Source organism: Panthera tigris, chromosome D1 (genome assembly GCF_018350195.1).
Source record: "Panthera tigris isolate Pti1 chromosome D1, P.tigris_Pti1_mat1.1, whole genome shotgun sequence".
NCBI lineage: Eukaryota > Metazoa > Chordata > Mammalia > Carnivora > Felidae > Panthera > Panthera tigris.
The window spans coordinates 22782888-22804429 of NC_056669.1; the positions used below are offsets into that span (position 1 = coordinate 22782888).

General features: G+C 48.0%; 1 long non-coding RNA gene across 1 annotated transcript; it reads right to left on the reverse strand.

The window, feature by feature from the left end:
- Positions 1 to 14017: 14017 nt before the first annotated feature.
- LOC122231226 lies at positions 14018 to 16799 on the reverse strand. Its single transcript, XR_006208413.1, has 3 exons — positions 15782 to 16799; positions 14427 to 14495; positions 14018 to 14054 (listed from the first exon to the last, which is right to left on the reverse strand). It is a non-coding gene; the product is annotated as an uncharacterized LOC122231226 (long non-coding RNA).
- Between the last annotated feature and the right edge of the window lie 4743 nt (positions 16800 to 21542).

Here is a 21542-nt window from a genome sequence, read left to right on the forward strand (position 1 = left end):
CCTTTTTGCAGGTAAACATCTTTGTGTGGGCCACTGGGGTGTTTGGGGAACTTCGTCTGTAGGGTCTGAGCAGAGTGTGCCTCTTGTGAACATGTCACAGTGCCACGAGATGGCAGTAGAACTTCACCAGTTCTGGGATCTGAGCCGCGGGCCAGGAAGAAGCCCGACAGCTCCAGGCCTCACTCCCTGGGCGACCCTTTAGAGCCAGTAGTGTCCTTCTCCCTCACACGTCTGCTCCCCCTCCTCGTGCAGGCATGCTTGGGAGTGCCCGCGCAGACGCGTGCACACACACCCCTTAGGTTGGAGCTCAGGGTGAAACCTTCAAAAAGTAAAACAATTTGAAAGAGAACATTTTGCTTTTTTACTGTTTCATGTGACATACAGATTGTGAAAATATTTTCTCTGGCTTCTTAATGTCTTCAAATTAGAGGATCATTTGCTATCTAATAGGCTCTGGAAACATGGCTTTATTACAGGCTTTTCTTCAAAACAGCCAGTCGGGGGGTGAGGCGGTGGAACCCACTCTCCTTATTAAAGAAGTAACATTTCAAGGGAGCCAAAACGTTTTGCTTTTAAAAACTTAAAGGTGTATCTGAGAATCCCAGACGTTTTCCTGTAAGTCCCATTGAAATGCTTTTCATTTCTCACATTTGCCGCTAACCAGTGAAACAGTGGGCTTGCAGAAACAGGAAATCGATACCCTCCCAGAAAGCTCGAGCTGGTCTGCAGCCTGCAGCTTGTCCAGGCCCCGGCTCTGTCCCACCAGAGTGCCACCAGCAGCCGCAGTGAGTGCTCCCGTTGGCCTGGCCTGGAAGGGTGTTTCTGGCCTCTCTCTTCTGGTGTTCCACGTGCGTAGCCCCCTGCCTGTGCGTTGTCCCATGAGCAGGGCTCAGAAATACGTGGAAACCGTCCGGCATCCTCACCCCATGGCAGACGTTTCCTGTGTGTCCTTGACACCAAACACCAGCGAGAGGGAGATGGAAAAGATGTTAGAGTCACCTCAGAATTCCGAATAACAGCAGCCTCGGACCGTGCCGAAGGACAGAGGGGTGTGCGGGCTGTTGGTGCAGCACGGAGGAGGGACCCCCAGCGCCATGTGGGCTGGCTTCCCAGAGAAGACACTGTGCGGCTCCTTTTACGAGAAATATGTATTGAATGGTGCCACTTGTCATGTACTTGGTACCACCCTATGCTTTCCTAACACGGGTCCCCTGGGGCAGCCTCCCAGGCCCTGCCCATCACCATGACTAGCCCCGTGTGGGAAAAAAAAGCCAGACCCTGGGAAGGCAGAGCCCAGAAGTACGGTGGAGGGGAGCTGAAGGCACAGGCAAAGTAGCAGTTAACAAAGAGCTCGGTCTCAGGAGGAGACCGACACAAAGAAGAGCCTCCAGCGACAGAATTTGTAGGAAGCTGAACTCCCACCTCTGATCCCACTCGGGTTTTCCTCGCACTATGTCTGCCTTCCTGTCTGGACTGCCATCGGTTTGTGGTCGGTCTTGCTGTCCACTCCGTCCGTACCCAGCCCCCAACACAGTGACCGGTGCATAACAGATGCTCAGTAAATACTTGCCCAGTAAATATTCCTTTGCCATTTCTTCATTCACTAACATTCTTCCCTGACGTTTTCCATCCTAGTTTTGAACACCAGTCATATGGCATAGGATGACTGAGGATAGGGAGGATGTCAAGGTGTTCTGCTCTCTCTTACTATTTGAGAATCGAGTGGGACTTTGCATCATACTCCTCTCTGCATTGCGGTGTTCTAAATAAAACTTCACCATTTCCCCTTCCAGTTAGACCTCTGATGGGATATCTACCAGCTACCCTCACAAATGTCTTCAGGAATTTCCATTTGGCAACTGTTCCCACAGGGTCTGCAAATAGTGGCATTCTTCGGCCTTCCCCTTTGCCCCTCTCCTCACATTCTTTTGTCTCGCCACCTAGGAGGCGGCAGAGCCGTCCTGTGTTCTGTGTGCCTCACAGCTGTCTTAACACTGGCTGTCCGGTTTGGTGAGTCAACAATCCAAAGGCTGTTTTGCAGGGTGCAGCTCCTTGCTGGGAACTGCAAGCAATTTTCACATCACACCGTGCGTGGCCCGGCCAAGGTCATCTCTCAGTTGATGCCTGCCTGAGGAAGGAGTCAATGGAGAAGCAAGGAATAACCAGATGATTTCAGTGCATCTGTGGGCTGGATTAATCAGCTGTGTATTACTTGGCATTAAATACTAAACCAACTCCATTCCGTTTATCTTGGCCAGCTTACTACTGTTAGCATATTGAAATACACGATTACATAGAGCAGGGCTGTGATTCCCAGCGGGAGTTGTGAGTGAACACCCCTCCTGGGGCGCAGCTCTCTGGATGTTGGGTGCTGGATCTAAGGCAACTATGAATAATAGGAAAGGCGGAGGTGTTGGTCACAGTCTGGTAGGATGTCTGACAGCCCTTCTCAAGAGACATTATTGCTCTTGGTCATGAGCAAGTGTTGATCCTCCCCAGCAAAGCCTGGTCCCCGTGGAAGCGGCTGGCGGTCTCTGCACTTGTGATCAACGGTGGAAAGTCTTAGAGGATGGTTGGCTGGGGGAGATGGCAGTGCCTTTCCAGCCCTGGGGAGAGAGGCTGCTTGTGTCCAGCCTCGCTTCTGCGCTTGGTCCCCTGAGAGGCTCTGTCTCCTTTTATTCAAGCGGGGACCCCAACAGAAAGGCTCCGAGCAGAGACGACACAGCTGTCGGGATAGAAGGTGAAATGGGACTTCAGAGCAAGGACCTCTCTGTGGGCCTGCACTTTTTCACCCTCTGAGCCCAAGGGCCTTGCTCTGTTCTTTCCTGCTGTTGAACGGAGAACCCGCGCATGCCGGTCCAGGGGGCACGAGGGGCCCAGCAGCTGGGCATATGTTAGCTTTACTACAGGACTAACGCGAGAGTTGGGTCCTCTTAAATCCTACCCCCTCGCTCCAACCCCCCACCACTTGTAGGGAATCATCATGTGTATTAAAGACACTCATAACATTGTAACCCACAGACTGTGAAATATCTCAGGCTATGCTTCAAGGAATACCAACTTTCTGTTTTTGGAAGAACCCGAAAAGAACTTGCCCCGGAATTTTGTATCCTTTTATTTTTTTTACCCGTAGCCTTCTGTCTGCTGACCCCGTTCCCTGGCTAATGTTTTCGGTTCTAGGTCCTGCATTTCCCCATGTTCTTGGCTCTGCTGTGCTGCCTGCTGTCTAAGGAGGGGTGAGCCAGCCAGGCTCTAACCTTCTCCCACCCCTCCCTCCCACCCCCGCTGTGCTGCCTGGTGCCCCTCAGAGGCAGGCTGTCAGAGCCATCATCTTGAGATGCTGCCCTCTTCCCTTAATTTTCCTTATTGCTTTGTGTCTCAGTCAGCTGGGGCGCCGTAACAAAATATCACAGACCAGGTGGTTTAAACAACAGAAATTTCTTTTCTTAACGATTCTGGAGGCTGGAATGTCCAAGATCACGGTCCAGCAGTGTTCAGTTTCTGGAAAGGACTCTCTTCTGCCCTCGCACTACGTCCCCACGTGGCAGGGAGAGAGAGAGGACTAGTTCGTGCTAATCCCATAATCCCATCATGAGGGCCCCACCCTCATGACCTAATTACCTTCCCAAATCCTCACTTCCAAATACCATCACATTGAGGTTGGGGCTTCAACATATGAATTTGAGGTGGGGGCAGGGAAGAAACATTGTGTTCACCTGCCAAATAACACTTTGCAACCCATCATTTTAAAACTATCCATAACATTCCATAAACTATCATTTAAAGATTTGGGTGAGGTTGAAGCACCATTATCGTTTTATAATGTGGTTTTCCACCTCACCATCAAACAGGCAACTTTCAGGCAACTTCTAATGAAATACAGGAAATACACCTGAAATGGGGTGATTCTGGGTTAAGAGAAGTAACAGTGTGTCCTGAAAACTATGGAGACCCACTGCCCGTGTTGAACTTCCCACCCTCCTTCCCCAGTTCATCAGCTTCAACTTCTACTCCGATGAGAGACAACCAGAAGCTCTAATATATTAAGAAAGATGAGCACTGAAAAGATGGCTGTCCCTCTCTTGTATTCCAGAAAAAATGAAAGAATTTTCTAAATGACAACCTTCTGAAGTCCTTAGTCTTTAGAAATGAAGGCAAACTATCTCACACTCTTCTTTGGGAATTTATCTGTGCCTGTGATTTTCTTCTCTTCAGTAGAATGGTTGTGGGTTTCTGTATTCCCATTTCTAGAATACATTTTCATGAGTGGGGATAATGTCTTATTTTGAGCTTGATATTTTTCTTGTGTTAGGAAGAATGATGCGGTTTTACTCCAGTCCCTTAGTTTGTGATTTGTGGCTTGGAATCCCAGTTGGAAGGAAATGATTGACCAGGAAGCCCGTTTTTTTGTGAGGTTTAGAGACATGGTCAAGTATAACGGCCTCAGGCATGATTCAGAAGGCAGAGTCTGAACAGGCTGCTTTGTGAGGTAGTGAGCTCCCCATCCGTGGGACTCTTCAGTCCATCAGAAGCATCCATTCTGGTCACTTGCAATGGATATTGTGTACTTGTGGTTCTTGCATTAACTGGGAGTTTGGAATACAATGATCTCGGAGACCGTCCATTGCAAGATACCGTGTGTCCATGACTCCTCACAGCAGAGCTACACAAACAGAAGAACATGAGCCCTAGAAGCTTTGCACAGAGGAAGATTGTCTTCCACAAAGGAAAAGAAAACGGAGTGATTAAGTTCTAATTACACCCTGTCTCAACTTTCAGATTCACCGGTTTCTTCCCCATGTGACCATCTCTTTATACCTATCTTCATCAACTCATGCAGAATGTGGATTATTTTTCACTTAATATTTATATTCTAAAAACAATAAAACAGCAAATAAAAGTAGCAGGGGAACATTATAAAATATCCCTTTACTTCGTCATAACAATTATTATCTCGATTCCATCCTTTCCACCTTGGTATGACTTGGTAGTTAGTCATAGTGCATATACGTGATGCCTCTTTATTTGAAACATTCAAGTGTTTTTTTCACGGTGCTGAGTAGTCTTTGGAATTACTAAAAATAATAATTGGCTGGACTCTCCTATCAGGTGAATATAACACAGTGCATTCAGCTGTTCACAGTTCAGCTTTGCTGAACACTTATGTGCTGTCCAGTTTTTCAAAATTATAGGATTATAAGTAATGGAGCAAATCTTCTTTCCCATTATTTTGAGTTCTTTCTTGGGATGAGAGACATTTAAGTTTGAGTGTTGGGTAAAAAAAGAGCATTTTTATGGTTTTTGATAGATTGTGCCAAATTGCTTCCAGAGGGCCATAACCACACCCGTTTATACTGCCCCTCTGATTTCACCCCGCCTTACCAGCAAGGGGTATTTTCATTTTCAAATTGCTTGGTAACTTTTTTCTGGCTTACATTTCTTCTAATACAAACGAGACTGGAATTTTTTTTAATATGGTTCATTGTTTGAAAAACATCTGTGGTGTCCTTTGCCCATTTAACTTATGAGATCTTAATGTTGTCTTTATCGAGTTATGTGAAATACATGTGTGAGCTGATTTTTCCAAATAAAATAAAGATATTAACCATTTTTCCTAAAACATGTCTTCCCAGTTTGCCTTTTTAATTTATATCATGGCTTACACACAAAATTATCTAATTTTTATAGTAAAATATATCAATAGTTTTGTGAGTTTTGACTTTCTGGTTCTAGAATGTTAGCACTGCTCTAGAAAATATCCAGTTTCGTTCTCAGTTATTATTGTAATTTTATCTTTAGAAAAGATATTTGAGGGGCGCCTGGGTGGCCCAGTCAGTTAAGCATCCGACTTCAGCTCAGGTCATGATCTCATGGGTCATGGGTTTGAGCCCCGCCTCGGGCTCTGTGCTGACAGCTCAGAGCCTGGAGTCCCCTTTGGATTCTGTGTCTCCCTCTCTCTCTGCCCCTCCCCTGCTTGTACTCTCTCTCAAAATAAAACATTTAAAAATAAAGATATTTGACTTTAATCCATCTGAAATTTATTCTGGTGGGAAGTATATCAAATTGATCACATTTTCTTTCTTTTTTTTTTTAAGTTTGTTTATTTTGAGAGAAAGAGCTCTGGAGAGCATGAGTGGGGGAGGGGGCAGAGAGAAAGGGAGAGAGAATCCCAAGCAGGTTCCATGCTGTCAGCACAGAGCCCAATGCGGGGCTCTATTCCACAAACTCTGAGATCATGACCTGAGCCGAAATCAAGAGTCGGACGCTCAACCAATTGAGCCACCGAGGCGCCCTTCTTTTTAAAAAATGTTAAGGGGCACCTGGATGGCTCAGTCAGTTAGGTGTCCCACTTCAGCTCGGGTCATGATCTCACGTTCGTGGGTTTGAGGCCTGTGTCAGGCTCTGTGCTGACAGCTCAGAGCCTGGAGCCTGCTTTGGATTCTGTGTCTCCCTCGTTCTCTCTGCTCCTCCCCTGCCCACCCTCTGTCCCTCAAAAATAAATAAACGTTAAAAAAAATCTTTTTTTAAATGTTAATAATTCTGGGATGGCTGGGTGACTCAGTTGGTTAAGCGTTCGACTTTGGCTCAGGTCACGATCTCACCACTTGTGAGTTCGAACCCCGCATCGGGCCCTGTGCTGACAGGTCAGAGCCTGCTTCTGATTCTGTGTCTCCTCTCCCTCTCTGCCCCTCCCCTGTTTGCACTCTTATCTCTCAAAAATAAATAAACATTTTAAAAAATGTTAATGATTCCAACTCCATTTATTGAGAGATCCTTTCCTTTTTCCATTTTCTTTGTATTTCTCCTTTATCATATTACATTTCTACACATCCGTGCACATATGATAGGATTCTATCTGCTCGACTCCAGTTTATTGTGCCAGTACCACAGTTTTAAGTATTGTTACATAATTGTTTTAATCTAAGGGCTTGGTCCTCCTCTTGGCTATTGCAGTTCCCTCTCATTTTTTATCTTTTTTATGTTTATTTATTTTTGAGAGAGAGACAGAGCATGAGCAGGGGAGGGGCAGAGAGAGAGGGAGACACAGAATCTGATGCGGGCTCCAGGCTCTGAGCTGTCGGCACAGAGCCCGATGCAGGGCTAGAACTCACAAATGGTGAGATCGTGACCTGAGCCGAAGTCCGATGTCTAACCGACTGAGCCAGCCAGGCGCCCCAATTCCCTCTCATTTTTAAAAAATATCATTACTAGTTTTACTCTTTGAAATTAGTTTTAGATCCATTTTGTCAACTCCCAAAAAACTCTGGATTTTTATTTGACTGCATCCATTTGGCAGTTATAATTATTCGGTCCATACATTAATTTGTGCAGTATTTCATTTCATGGTGGTCTTTTCTGTCCCCATGTCCGGAGACATGCTAGGAGCAAAGACGGAGGGAACGGGCCTGGCGTGGGCCAGGAGGCTGGTATTACTGGGGGTAGCGGTGTTGGAGAGACTCAGCTGGCTGTACCCGGGCTGGGCCACGCGTGCCCACATGTCTGCCCGAGAGGGAGTCCAGATGACAGAGACTGGTGTATGCTGCAGAGGTCAGGAGACCCAGGTTCTAGCCCCACCTGGAGTGGTGTTAGTCCCTTCTGTGCCAGGGTGAAGCCACTTGATCTGCCATGGCCTTGTCCCCCAAGGATCCTTCCAGCTCTAAAACCTCTTCACCTCTGCTCCACGTGGCGGAGGACCCCGAAGTGCTGTCCCTGCTTCACCTCTGCTAGACCGCGAAGCGGGGTGGGGCGGGGCGGGGGGTGGGGAGGCAGAGACCCTTCTGCTGGGTCCTCCAGGTCCCAGCACCCGGCCCGGGGCCGAGCCCTCACAGGTGTTCCATGCCCGCAGGAAGAGGGGGCGGCGGGAGAAAGTGTGCAGCTCCGGTGTAGACAAGAGCTTTGTACCGGCTCACGTGTTTCAGCGCGCCGGGTCTCAGGCTGCGACCTAAACAGAAATCAGCCTGGGCGAGTGCGATTGTGCAGCTCGCTGAGGGGACGCCTGGGTGGTGCCCGTGCTGTTCGTGTGCAGACCACACCTTGAGTAGCAAAGTTGTAGAACACAGATGTATGTGGAATTCTTGGCTGAAAAAAAAAGGGTGGGAGTGGGGGTGGGGGTGGGGGTGGGGGGCCCCTGGTTGGCTCAGTCGGTTATGCGTCCGACTTCGCTCAGGTCATGATCTTATGGTTTGTGAGTTCGGCCCGCGTCAGGCTCTGCGCTGACCGCTGGGAGTCTGGAGCCTGCTTCAGATTTCGTGTCTCATTCTCTCTCTACCCCTCCCCTAGTATATGTATAGAATAGACGAGAAACACGAAGTCGTCTGATACCTTGTCGGGATAGTAAGTTCACAGCTCAGGTTACGATAGTAAGGTTATAGACTTTCTTCTACCTGTTTGTTGCTTTCAAGTGTTGGCAAAGAATAAAAACTGTTAAGGAATCTCTTCGTGAACCGGAAAAACAAAAGCGGTTCATCCAGCAGCCACAAAGGGCCACATCACTCACTGTCCCTTCTCTGAGTGGCTCTGTACTCCCGAGGTAAGCCTTCTCTCCAGTTGGGACAGTTTTCAAGATGTTTTCTAACAGCCTGCTTGGGTTTGCTCTGTCTAGAAGCGCCTGAGGCTGTACCCGCTGCCCAAAGGGTGAAGTGTGACCGGCTGACCCACCTCTGGTACAGATGCAACCCTTAGAGATGTAAGAAAGTTCCTTGCTCCTCTTCTAGGGTTAACCTGCAGCCGGACCAAACCACCAGGGACGCCCTCTGCTCTGCACCCACCCAGAGTATGAAGGAAAATCTCTGAGTTAAAAGTTTGCCTTTCTTACTGGAAGAATTTTTATTAGGCCAAAGCGTTGACAAGTTTGTCCTTCCCAGAATCTGCTAACACCCTCCCTCCGTTCCCTTCAATTTTTAGCACTTTTCCCCTCCTCGGTTTTGGAGGGGAGGAAAAACTATCTTGAACAAGCAGAAAGTTTTATCCAAGGTGTTTGGCAATGACTCCGTGTGCTGGGAAAGATTTATGTCTCCGTTCTCTGGCACCGCCTAGTGTGAGCTCACTTAAAACAACTGAATAAATGAGTTCACTTTATCCTGTCAAAATGGAACCGAGGGCGGCATGGTACCCAGCTGGGGTCCACGGGGACCCTGAGGCAACGTTCATGTCTCAGTCACTTGTGCTGAGCTCAGCCGTTTTTATGTCTGTCTGAGATCATTAAAACGAGGAGGGCAAGGAGCAGAAAGCCCCATGGAATGAATGGTGTGATGGAAACACCACTTGAAGCCTGCAGGGCTCAGCCCTAAGACTGCATTTAGAGGTTCACTTAAAAGGCTGCTTCTCTACCAGTTAGCAGCCCTTCGGACAGTTGGTTTGACCTGAGCTCCTTGAAGGGGCTCCTGCAAAGAAGTTTCTTCATGCTGATGGTCACAAGACTATTTGTCTCCCTTTCTCGTTAAGCCCTATTTTGTCATTCCTATGGCCCTCCTACCATTAAGACTGGGCCCATTGAGACAAGGCCTTATTGCTCTAGGAAAGGGTCATGGATTATGTCCTGGATGGATTGTCTGGGCCTCCTCAGTTCCATCCCTATACAGGGGTTGGGGCTCAGGATGCTTTTTAATTCAAGGTAGCTGCCCCGGAAGGGAAAGATAGTACTGCTAAGTCCCGAGCAGAAGGTAGCTGGTGAGCTGGAGGGCCCAGGCTCACCCATCTGGAAAGCGGCTACACGACCCTACCCTCGGCTAGGATTTGTTCCTCCTTCCGGAGTCCTCGGGCTTCAGCCAGAGGGAAGGGTGGCTTTTGTCTTAGGGTGAGGACTTGGGACTGTTTCTGACAATTTCTTAGCATTTAAAGGTGACAGAGTGTGTCCCCTAGACTGTAAGCAGCCTAAGGGTGGGGATTGTGCCTTCTCCCAAAGGAAGAGAGGTAGAGAGATGGAGGGAGGGAGGGAGGGAGGGAGGGAGGAAGTAGACCCTCACAAGGCCTGGGAAACTCTCGTAAGAACTTAATGCCCTTTTATAAATGTGGAAGCTGAGAGATTGTGTTTATATATGTAAATACATCCTTATATCAATTTATTTTTGTTTAAAATGTAACTAGTTTGGGGGCGCCTGGGCAGCACAGTTGGTTAAGCATCCGACTTCAGCTCAGGCCATGATCTTGTGGCTCATGAGTTCGAGCCCTGCATCAGGCTCTGTGCTGACAGCTCGGAGCCTGGAGCCTGCTTCAGATTCTCCCTCTCTTTCTGCACCACCCCCACTCACACTCTGTCTCTCTTGCTCTCAAGAATAAATAGACATAAAAAAAATTTTTTTTAATGTAACTAGTTCGATGTGCACTGGTTATATTTTTTCAACATGCCTTAAAGCACAAATATAGATAAGATAAAAATTGTCATCTGTGTATCACCTTGGATGTTGCCCCAAGTGCTCCCATCCCACAAGGGCAGTGGCTGTCACAGTGTGGTCCCCAGGCTGGCAGCATCAGCATCACCTGAGAAGGCCTCAGAAATGCAAATTCTCAGGCTCTACCATAGACCTCCTGAATCAGAGGCTCTGGGAATGGGGCTCAACAGGCTCTTTTCTCAAACCTTCCAGGTGATTCCCACACTTGCTGAAGTTTGGTAACCACTGCCCTGGAGAGTCGGACCACTGAGGAGTACCTCCTGGTTGTGTCTCCTCTGCCCCTCCTGGACTCAGTGTCCTCATGAACACAGCACATGAAAGCCCTGGGTGAAGTACCATGTAAATGTTAATTCACACCCAGCCTTTCACAGCTTAGTTAAGAAAGACAAGAAATGTGATGTGAAAGAACATTTGCATCGAGGAAGACACCTTGAAACTTACATGTAAGAGTGCAGAGAACCAATGCTGGCTCATTTCTCTCTGAATCCTTTAGTCAGAATTCAGGACTGATGAGGAGAACCTAGGAAAGCAGCTAGCTCCCCATTGTTTAGAGCAGCCCTGTCCAACAGAACTTTCTGCAATGATGGACATGTTCAATATCTACATTGTGCTGGGAGACAATCCTCCAGGGGTCTCATCTTTCAAGGAGAGACACTGACTACCTTTTTCTGGACAATTTTCAAGGACATTTGTGTAGCCAATAGTCTTGGAAGGCAGAGATAATGTCTTCCCCCAGAGCCAAAAAACACAGCCTGCTTCCTGCCCATTATAAAAGATTCAGGTTCCCTAAATTGGGGTTTCCTCTCTTGTATTGGAACCCACTGCATGTATAGGAATCATCTGGCCCTCCTCATGTTACTCTTTGAGAATTGGAGCTCAGGAAACTGGAGCAAGAAAATGCTGATACTCTGGCTACTGATATTGCTATAAATAATACAGTCCGTTGTCTCAGACCCGGGAGTCTCATGTCTTCTGCTAGCATTCGTGAAACTAGCAGATTAATTTGTTAGCTTGCAACTAGAGGAAAATATGAGATTCTTCACGTTCCTCAACGTATTGTCCAAAACATGTGGCTATTGAGCACTCGAAATGTGGCCAGTATGACTAAGAAACTGCATTTTTAGTTTAAACAAATTTTCCCTAGTTTTAGTGAGTATAATTGACAAATAAAATTGTATATATTCACAGTGCACAATGTAATGATCTGATACGAGTATACATTGTGAGATGATTACCACAATCCAATTTATTTACATATCCATCATCTCACATAGTTAGCTTTTTTTTTTTTTTTTTGGTTAGAACTCTTAAGAATTACTCTCAGCAAATTTCAAGCACATAGTACAGTATTATTAACCATAGTCAGCATGTTGTACATGAGATCCTCAGAATATATTCATCTTGTAACCAAAAGTTTGAACACTTTGATCAACATCTCCCCATTTCCCTCACCTTCCAGCCCCTGGCAACTACCATTCTACTATGTTTCTGTGAGTTTGACCTTTTTCCCCTTTTTTTAGATTCCACATATAAGATTCCATATATGCCATATGGAATACGTCGTCCTCTGGCTTATTTCATTTAGCATAATGTCCTCTAGGTTCATCCATGTTGTCATAAATGGCTGGATTTACTTTTTTAGGGTTGAGACATATTCCGTTGGATATATTTTGTAAAAGTTTATTTATTTATTTTTGACGGAGAGTGTGTGGGGGGGAGGGGGAGGGGCACAGAGAGAGGGAGAGAGAGAATCCAAAGCAGGATCCGCGCTGTCAGCGCAGAGCCCGACGCGGGGCTCCATCTCATGAACTGAATAAATGAGTTCATGAACTGTGAGATCATGACCTGAGCCGAAATCAAGTCAGACACTTAATGGACCGAGCCACCCAGGAGCCCCTCCATCGTATATGGTAGACACTTAGGTAGACACTTCCCGTATCTCAGTGATTGTGAATAATGCTGCAATAAACACGAGGATGCAGATATATCTCCAAGATACTGATTTCACTTTCTTTGGATATGTATCCAGATGTGAGGTTTATTTTTAAATAGCCACATGTGGCTAGGGACTATCATATTGGACCACAGAGCTCAGAATGTTCAAGCATCAACGAGCAGGACCAGGTAGAGGGATTTTTCTACATTGAGAGGGAGTTGACACTTAGATGATCTCTAAGGTATTTTCAATATTTGAGTGCTAATGATTCTGCAGCTCTAGGAGGAGTGGAATTGTGAAGAGGTGCCTTTTCTTTTTTATTATGTCTGGAGGGGTTTCCTGGCACAGCTCAGAGATCAAAGGCAAGAGGAATTGGGACTGAGTTTGGAGCTTGGGGATGGGGAGATATTCTTGCTATAGGAAATGTCTTTTGGAAGAGGCTTGGATGCAAGAGAGAGAGAGAGAGAGAGAGAAGATATGGTCAGAGAAGACAAGCAGACCGGTGACCCTTAAAGAATTTACCCAGCTCTGCCCTCCCCTTCTGCCGTCAGCCTGAGAATATCCCCCGTCCACCCCTGGTTGGTCGGAGACTCCTCTGGGCCCTTTTCAGCTCCCCAGGCACCTGCCCCCTTACCTCCTGGCTCAGAACAATCTCCTCTTTGATTGCTGGCTCAGGCCCTGCTGACAGGTCAGGTCATATGTACCTAATCAGGAGGAGCTGGGGCCTGAGGGATGATAAACAGGGCTTCTCATTTCAATAAAGTTTGTGCAGAATATTGGAAACAGCTGTGGGCCTTGGCTGGTGGTGCCAGAGCCCGTGGGGGCCTGGTGTTTGTGGGAGGAGGGTTGAAATCGGGAGACATAGGGGCGGGAGTTGAAAGGGTGCTTTGCCACCCAAAGGCGGAGAAAGCCAGTGAGCCTAGTTCAATTGCCAGCTCCTGCTGGAATCCCAGGCTTTGTGGAGCGTGGAGAGCACTCTGGAATCAGAGGACTGAGGTCATAGCCAGGCAGGTCTGGATTACCCTGGAGGTCTTTACTTACATTTATGTAAATATGTCGTTTATTTTACAAATTCTACATAGATTTCTCCGCAAGCTGCTTTTCTCACCTAACATCGCAAAAATCCCTCTAAATGTATTCTTTTTCTTAAATTGTGGTAAAAATATAAAATGTACCACCTTAATCATTTTTAAGGGTACAGTTCACTGATGCTAAGGATATTCACACTGTCGTGCAGCCAGCCTCCACAAATTTTTCACCGTGCAAAATTGAAACTCTGTGCCCGTGAAACACCAACTCCCCATTCCCCCCTCACCCGAGCTCCTGGCGACCACTTTTCTTTCCGTTTCTCCGAGGCTGACTACGTTAGAGGTATGGAAAGTAGAATCATACAGCATTTGTCTTTTTGTAATTTACTCTTTTTAATAGTTGCAGAACATTACGGTATATGGACCTATGTGTATCATTCAACGATTACCCGTACTGTACTTTTGTCGCAGCAAAAAAAAAAAGCTTTGAAATTTTTTAACGCATATCCTTGAATGTTGGAGTTTGCTGCCTTTCTCTTTCTTGTTTCTTCCCTTCCTTCCTTCTTTCCTTCTTTCCTTCCTTCTTCCCTTCTTCCCTCCCTTCATTTCTTTCTTTCTTTCTTTCTTTCTTTCTTTCTTTCTTTCTTTCTTCCCTCGCTCCCTTCCTTCCTTCCTTCCTTCCTTTTCTTCATTCATTTTCTGTAGGATAAATGACCAGAAATGACATGTCATGACATATGAAATAACCCATAACTGGGTCAAAGTGATGCCTATTTAAAAAAAATTTTTTTTAATGTTTGCTTATTTTTGAGAGAGAGAGATATGAGTGCGAACAGGGAAGGGCAGAGAAAGAGGGAGACACAGAATCCGAAGCAGGCTCCAGGCTCCGAGCTGTCAGCACAGAGCCCGACGTGGGGCTCAAACCAATAAACCTAGAGATCATGACCTGAGCTGAAGTTGGACGCTTAAATGACCGAACCACCCAGGCTCCCCAAGAGATGCATATTTTTAGCTTTCATACATGTTACTAGATCCCTTTCTCAGAAGTCCGGGTAACTCCCATCTCCACACCTGGGACTGCGAGTTGCTTCCCCCACATCTCCTCCAGCGCTGGCTCTCCTCACTCTAAGGTTTGCCATTCTGACAAAGGAAAAGTGAAGACGTGCTTTTAAAATGTGTATTTCTTGGGGCACCTGGGTGGCTGGCTCAGTTGGTTGAGCGTCCGACTTTGGCTCAGGTCATGACCTCGCAGTTCCTGAGTTCTAGCCCCGCGTCGGGCTCTGTGCTGACCGCTTGGAGCCTGGAGCCTGCTTCCAATTCTGTGTCTCCCTCTCTCTCTGCCATTCCCCTGCTCACACTCTGTCTCTCTCTCTCTCTCTCAAGAATAATAAACATTAAAAAAAATCTTTTTATGTAATAAAAATAAAATGTGCGTTTCTCTATTAGTGAGGTTAAGCATCTTTCCCTGAATGCACTGACCATCTCTGATACAAATACAAATGTATTCGTATGTTTTGTCCATTTTCCTGCTGGCCTATTTCTCTTCCTCATTTTGCCTCAGAGCTCTTTGCCTCAGATGTCAAACCTCTATAGGTAGTAGATGTTGAAATTTTGTCTCCAGTCTGTAATGTCTTTTGTCTCTGTATATGTGATATTTTATCCTTTGAAAATTAAAAAAAAAAAAAAAAGTACGTCTACCTTTTCCCCTCTAGCTTCTGGATTTTCCATTTTGTTTGGAAAAATCTCCTTATGGGCACTCAGGTGGCTCAGTCGGTTGAGCGTCCGACTTAGGCTGGGGTCATGATCTCACAGCTCATGAGTTCGAGCCCCACGGTCAGGCTCTGTGCTGACAGCTCGAGCCTGGAGCCTGCTTCAGATTCTGTGCCTCCCTCTCTCTCTGCCCCAACCCACTCGCATTCTGTCTCTGTCTCTCTCAAAAATTAATAAACATTAAAAATAAATAAATAAATAAAAAATCTCCTCAAACCATAGATTGTATGAATATTCTTCTAATGTTTTCCTCGTCAAATTGTTTTAAGCAGTGTTTAAAACTGTTTTAAATAGTTCCTCATGAAATTGTTTAAATGTGAAAAACAGCATATAAGTGGTTTGAAATGTTTAAATTTAAATACATTTAAATCTTTCACCTATTTGAAATTTAGTTTTAATAACACGTGAGGTAGAGAGACAAACCTTATTCTGTTTTTCTCCAAGAGCCAGTGGGGCCTATGCAATCGATCAAATAAACTATCCTTCTCTCCACTGGTTTAAAATACCACTTTTATTGTGTATTATCCATACGTACTGGGGTATATTTCTGGACTTGGTTCTATTTCTGTCCCATGAATCTGTTTATCTTGTCCTTTCGCCTTACCATATGATTTGGTCAAAGTGATTTGTAGTCCATTTTCATAGGCCCCTCTTACCTAAATATTTCTTCATTACTGTTGTTTTCATCATTACGGTTATACAAATTCCTCACAGCTGTCAGAGCCTGGGAACGTCGGGAACTTTTCAAGACAAGCCAGAGTAAGTCCGGGAAGGCCTGCCTATGTGCACTCTCAGGAATCAACCACAGCAGAGGCCAGACGATATCAGATCTCCCGTGTGCTCGGCACTGCTCTTCTCAGTAAAGCCGGGGCTGGAAGACCAGAACTTCCCCACCTTGCGGTGACGAATACTTGAAATGTCTGGCTTCTCAGCCCCAGCCCCGTCCTCTGTACACTGCTTTGTGAAGGCGGCCTCGGGCCCTGTGAGTCCCGTCTCTGCTTGGCCAGCTGTTCCCTGTTGGATCCTTGTGACCAGAGCCACCGGAGGGGAGGCTGCAGGCTGGAGGAGGCAGGGTGACCACCTGCCTTCCCGTTTGTGTCCTTGTGTTCCCTGCCAGAGGCACCCAACCTTCCCCCCTCACCCCGCAGCGGGCCCATCCCGGAGCAGCAGCTGAATCCAGCTTGCCATGTCTCTAGTACGTCAAGCCTCACCATACGCTACGCACCCCACACGCCAGCTCCAGAGACCCGGCCCTCACAGGCAGGTGCCTCTTCCTCAGAGGTCTGGGCGCAAGCCCGGGGGTCTGTCCTTCCTTCCTTCCGGCTGAAAGTCTTCCCCCCCCAGGGCTCTGGGTCCCTCCTCAAAATGTCTAAGGGTTAGCGACTGCAGCCTCTTCCTCTGGTTTCCCCAGCCCAGGCGGTGGCAGGCCCTCCGGCCACTGCCGAGACCTCCGTGACACCTGAGCAGTTCTCTTGTCGCCCTTTCGTTACCTCGTGAGCAGCGTGATGTCTAGTTATCAATTCTTTATCCTTTTTTCAACTAACTTGTGTGGTTTTGGTCTCCTGATGGGCCCCCGCCTGACGCAGGTAATGGGGGATCGGAGTTTTCTGGGGGCTGAGGGCTGCTTCTCTTGGCCACCCTGCAGAGAGCTCTCCTCCCCACTCCATTCCCAGAATTATTTGGCTGCTGGTTGTCAAGGAGACGACTGACAATTTCCAGTTGCCAAGACTCCCCCAGGAGTTCTACGGAGACATTCTGGAAACTCCCTACCCCTTCCTGCTCCCCAGCCAGGGAACTTGGAGAATCTAGCCAGGTTGGGGGTGGGGTGGGTGGGGGTGGAGGGCAGGGCATGGGACGGGGTGTGGGGAGCAGACCAGGCCTGCAGATAGAAAGAGAGACAAGTGGTTTCCTTGGGCCCTGGCTTCGTCCACAGACCTCAAGTGCCTGGCCCGCTCCCCCAGCCTGGTCCCGACAGATACCCACTGGTCCAGACAAGGCTGAATTCTCCAGTCGGGGCCTCAACCACAGACACCTGCCCTCACGCCGTCGCTCCAGGCATGGTGGGAGCCCCATTGCCAGCTGCAGCAGGGAAGAGCCCAGAACCTTTCCCGGGGAGGAGCCTCAGCCACTCCTGAGTTCCTGTCACACTGAAGCGGGGAGCAGCACACATTGGCACCTAGTGTCACGCCCTGGCTCCAGTCTGTTTCATAATAATAACAGAGGCAACGTAATAATAATAATAATAGCAGTGAGGTGGGTGTGGACCTCACTGCATTAAAATCAAATAAAGTTGCCTCCATTACCGGGCCCCTTCCCCCTTCCCCCCAGAGCCCCACCAAGATCTGCGAGGCTTACAAGGTACCGAAAATAGGGAGACGCTTATAACCCTGGGTCCATCATGGTTGCTACTGACCTTCCCATTGGCCAAGCCTTCACGGGACTTTCCATTTCTCTGCCCTTTATGGGTCAGGGGCCTGGCCTTTGGAGGTTCATCCTCTCTTGGGGACCCAGTGACCTCTGATCCATCCCCAAACTCAAGGAAGTCTCCTTAACTGCCACCAGAGGCACTCTCCTTTCTCCTCCTTACCACTTCCACAGAGAACACCTAACACAACTTTTCAGTGACTCCGTGCTTCCAAAAGAAAATAAAAAATGCTGACTCTGATGGCAAGCAGGTTTTGCGTCTGCCCTATAAAAATCCTCATGGCAAAGTAGAACTAAAGACCTGCTTTATTTTTGCAGAAAAATAAACTGAAGACATCATTCCGTCTCATCCCTGAATGTCTTAGCATTCATCTAAGAAAAGTAGGAACGTTGCCTTCCGTAATCACAAAACTAGTATCTCACAAAACCGAATTAACAACATTTTTCTTGTGGCGTATGCTGAAGAATCAGCCTCGTGTACGGAAAAGGACTGAGCTCTGGAGCGGGGAAGTAACGTGCTCGGTGTCACTCTGCCAGAGGGCCACAGAGCCGGGATCTGAACACCCGCCTGGTTCCAAGCTCCGCTCTGTCCACACCCCCATGCGTTTGCACAGCGGTTTCTGCTTCTCGCCGTCCTCTCCGACGCACCCGCTCCTCCAGCTCTTATGACAACCCTGAGAAGCCGCTGGGCCGGCACGACAACCCCATTTTTAACTGATGAGGAAACAGAGGCCCAGAGAGACAGAGTATCCCACCCACAGTGGCGTGGGAGGGCTGGCTGTGAAAGTCTCCGGGAACGGTACAGCCGATGGAAGGAGGGCTGGCTACCAGGCAGAGCTGGCACGGGGAACAGGCCTGCCTCCCGTCCCCCAAAGGGGCCACTAGCCACCATAGTCACACCTCAGCTTAGTCCTCCCCTGCCTTCCTCTCCTGATCCGTTGGTCTCCCTTTCCTCACCCCTCCATCTAGGGCCTCGTTCATTTCCTCTCCGGTCTCCAAAGGGCAATTAACAAAGTGACTAAGCGGTGACCCCTGCAGGGCCCTCTGTCCCTCTTGCCCTCCCCCTCCTCCTCTCAGCCAGGAACACAGCGGGAGCCACCACCACTGCGGAGTCTCTGGCCCATTTCCTCTCCAGCCCTCAGCTCATCTCCTGCTGGGGTCCCCGAGGGCCTATGGCTGGCCTCTGACAAGGCACACATGGACACATGTGGAAAAGCCATTTTTTTTTTTCCAGGAGCATCTGCTTCCTCTGCTCCAGTCCAGCTGTCCCCATCCTTCCACATTCTGTTCAGGTTTCAGAATGAGGGTTCAAAATGGTCGCAACAGCCTGGAGAAGTCTGATGTGCCGCTGCCCACAGTGAGGCAGAAGTTTCCCAGAAAGTGAGGCAGCGGCCAGGAACCGCGAGCGCTCGTTGTAGCCGGACCACTACTTTGGCCAAAGACCCCGGGGAGCCCCATGGAGCCACCATTTCCTCTCAGAATACTGAGTTCTGTCCAGGCTTCCTCCCGGGCCTAGGTGAGGACCCAAGAACACAGAAATAAATGTTAGCTGGATGGATCAGCAAAACTGTAACACAGTTTGTAACCGAGAGGGATTTTGAGTCTTCTTGTCAGAGAGAAAAGGAACCCAGCAGTTCCACGGGCTTCTGGCCAGCCCTGAGGGGACCGTCTCAGGTGGGGACAAACTGGAAAGTGCTCAAAGGTCATGGAGCTACAAGGAGAATGGGGGATCGATTCATCGGGGGAAAAAGTAGAGGGAATCTGAGCCCATTGGTAAAATGTGGATAGCAGTACTATCTCATGGAGTGTTGAAAACACCCAGCCCATGCAGCACATTCCTGGCAATAAATGGTATTATTATTTAGGTAGAGAATACAAGGACTGGACATGCTGTTTTCAAATTCTGAATGACTTTCATTTGGAAGAGGGATAGGAGTAATTTTGTGAAGTTTCGGGGGAAGAGCTCAACCCTGACAATAGCAGCGTCAGGAAGGCAGATTCTAGTTCACCCGAAACAGAAAGAGGGCAAGAATGAACGTTTATTGAGTGTATGCTATGTGCTAGGGCTTACAAGGTGCTTGGTGTGTGTGGTCGCGTCTTATCTGTCCAATAACTTGAGAAAGTAGTCATTATCATGCTCATTTTAAAGATGAGGACAAGGAAGTTCAGGGTATGTTGCTTGCCCGGGGTCATATAGCTACTGCAATGCCCACCCAAAGTTGGCCAATAGAAGGGGCTGAAGGGCCATCTCTCCAGAAGGCTACTGGAGGCCTCCTCTGCCATAAGGTGGGTCTCACTGACCCATTCAGAGCCCTCAGCCCTGGTTCTCCAAAATTTCAGCTCAAAATTCAAGAGTCTGGATCCCCAAGTCCATCCTTGTTACCTTCTGAGTTGAGCCAAGAGAACACTCCCGAGTTGGCCCCTCATCGCTCCTGTCTCTAGACCACCCCCTCCTCCTCCCTCCAGGATCTCCCAAAGCAATGACGCAGGTGCTGATGTGAGCCCTTGGGACCCAGGAAGGTTGCCGATGGAAGCCCCACAGTGAGGGGCCCTGCAAAGGACCTAGGCAGGAGGGGAGGATGCGAAGCAGGCACTGAAACACGGGGAGCCTACAGCCTCACCTGCCCCAGAGCCTGGGTACTGAGCATGCCCAGAGCAAAGCACAGTACCAGGTTACCCTGGCTTGGCTGATGCTCTTTGGGAAAGAGGGGAAAAGAGACAGGAAGGTGCCGTGCCATCGGTAGCACGATGCCTAGCACTTAGTGGATGTTCAAGAAATGTTTGTTGAATTAATTGTTGACTTTCTTCAGTTCAAGGGGCATAAATAATTTTAATAGACAGGCGCTATATATGCATAAGACCATTTCTTTTTCTCAAGGAAACAATTATATAAATGAGACTGAGGCTCAGAGGGGTTAGTTACATGCCAAGATCACACGATAATGAAGAGGAAAAGCTGTATTCTGACCACTGCACTTTGTTGTCTCTCAAAAGCCTCTCCTGGCCCCTGTGCTCCCATAGCATCCGAGACAGGAGCCCTAGACCTGCTCGCCCATTCTGGTCATGCCTCCTCTTCCCTTCCAGACAGGACTGCAGCTCTGCCCTGGGTGGGTGGGTGGGGGCTGGGGGCGGTCAATTTTAGGTGTCAACTTCACAGAGCCACGGTGTGACAGATATTTGATCAAACATTATTCTGTGTGTGTCTGTGAGGGTGTTTTCTGGATGCGATTCACATTTGAATGAGTGGACTGAGTCAAGCAGATTGACCCCCAACCCCACCATGTGGGTGGGCCTCATCCAATCAGTTGAAAGCCTGGGTGGAACACACAGGTGGACCTTCCCCCCAAATAAGAGAGAATTCTTCCTGTCTGACTGCTTTGAAGTGGGACATCAATCTTCTTCTGCCCTTGGACTTGGACTGAAGCACCAGCCTTTCTTGGGTCTCGAGCTTTCCAGTCTTCAAACTGGAACTCACACCATAGGCTCTCCTGGGCCTCCAGCTTGCTGACTACAGATCTGGGGAGTTGTCTACCCCCGTAATCATGTGAGCTAACTTCTTAAAAGAAATCTCTTTCTCGGGGCATCTGGGTGGGTTAAGCACCGGACTTCAGCTCAGTCATGATCTCATGGTTTGTGGGTTCGAGCCCCACATTGGGCTCTATGCTGACAGCTCAGAGCCTGGAGCCTGCTTCGGATTCTGTGTCTCCCTCTCTCTCTGCCCCTCTCCCCTACTTGCACTCTGTTTCTCTCTCAAAAATAAACATTAAAAAAAATTAAAAAAAAAAAAAGGAATCTCTTTCTCTGTAGACACACACATCCTATTGGTTCTGTTTCTCTGGAGAATCCTAATACACCTTCTTCCCTGACTCTCCCTTCCAGAATCTCCCTTACTAAGGAGGCAGAGTGGGTTGGGGAGCACTGCCCACATCTTCTGTGATCTTTTTTTTTTTTTAATTTTATTTTTTATTTTTTAAAATTTATATCCAAATTAGT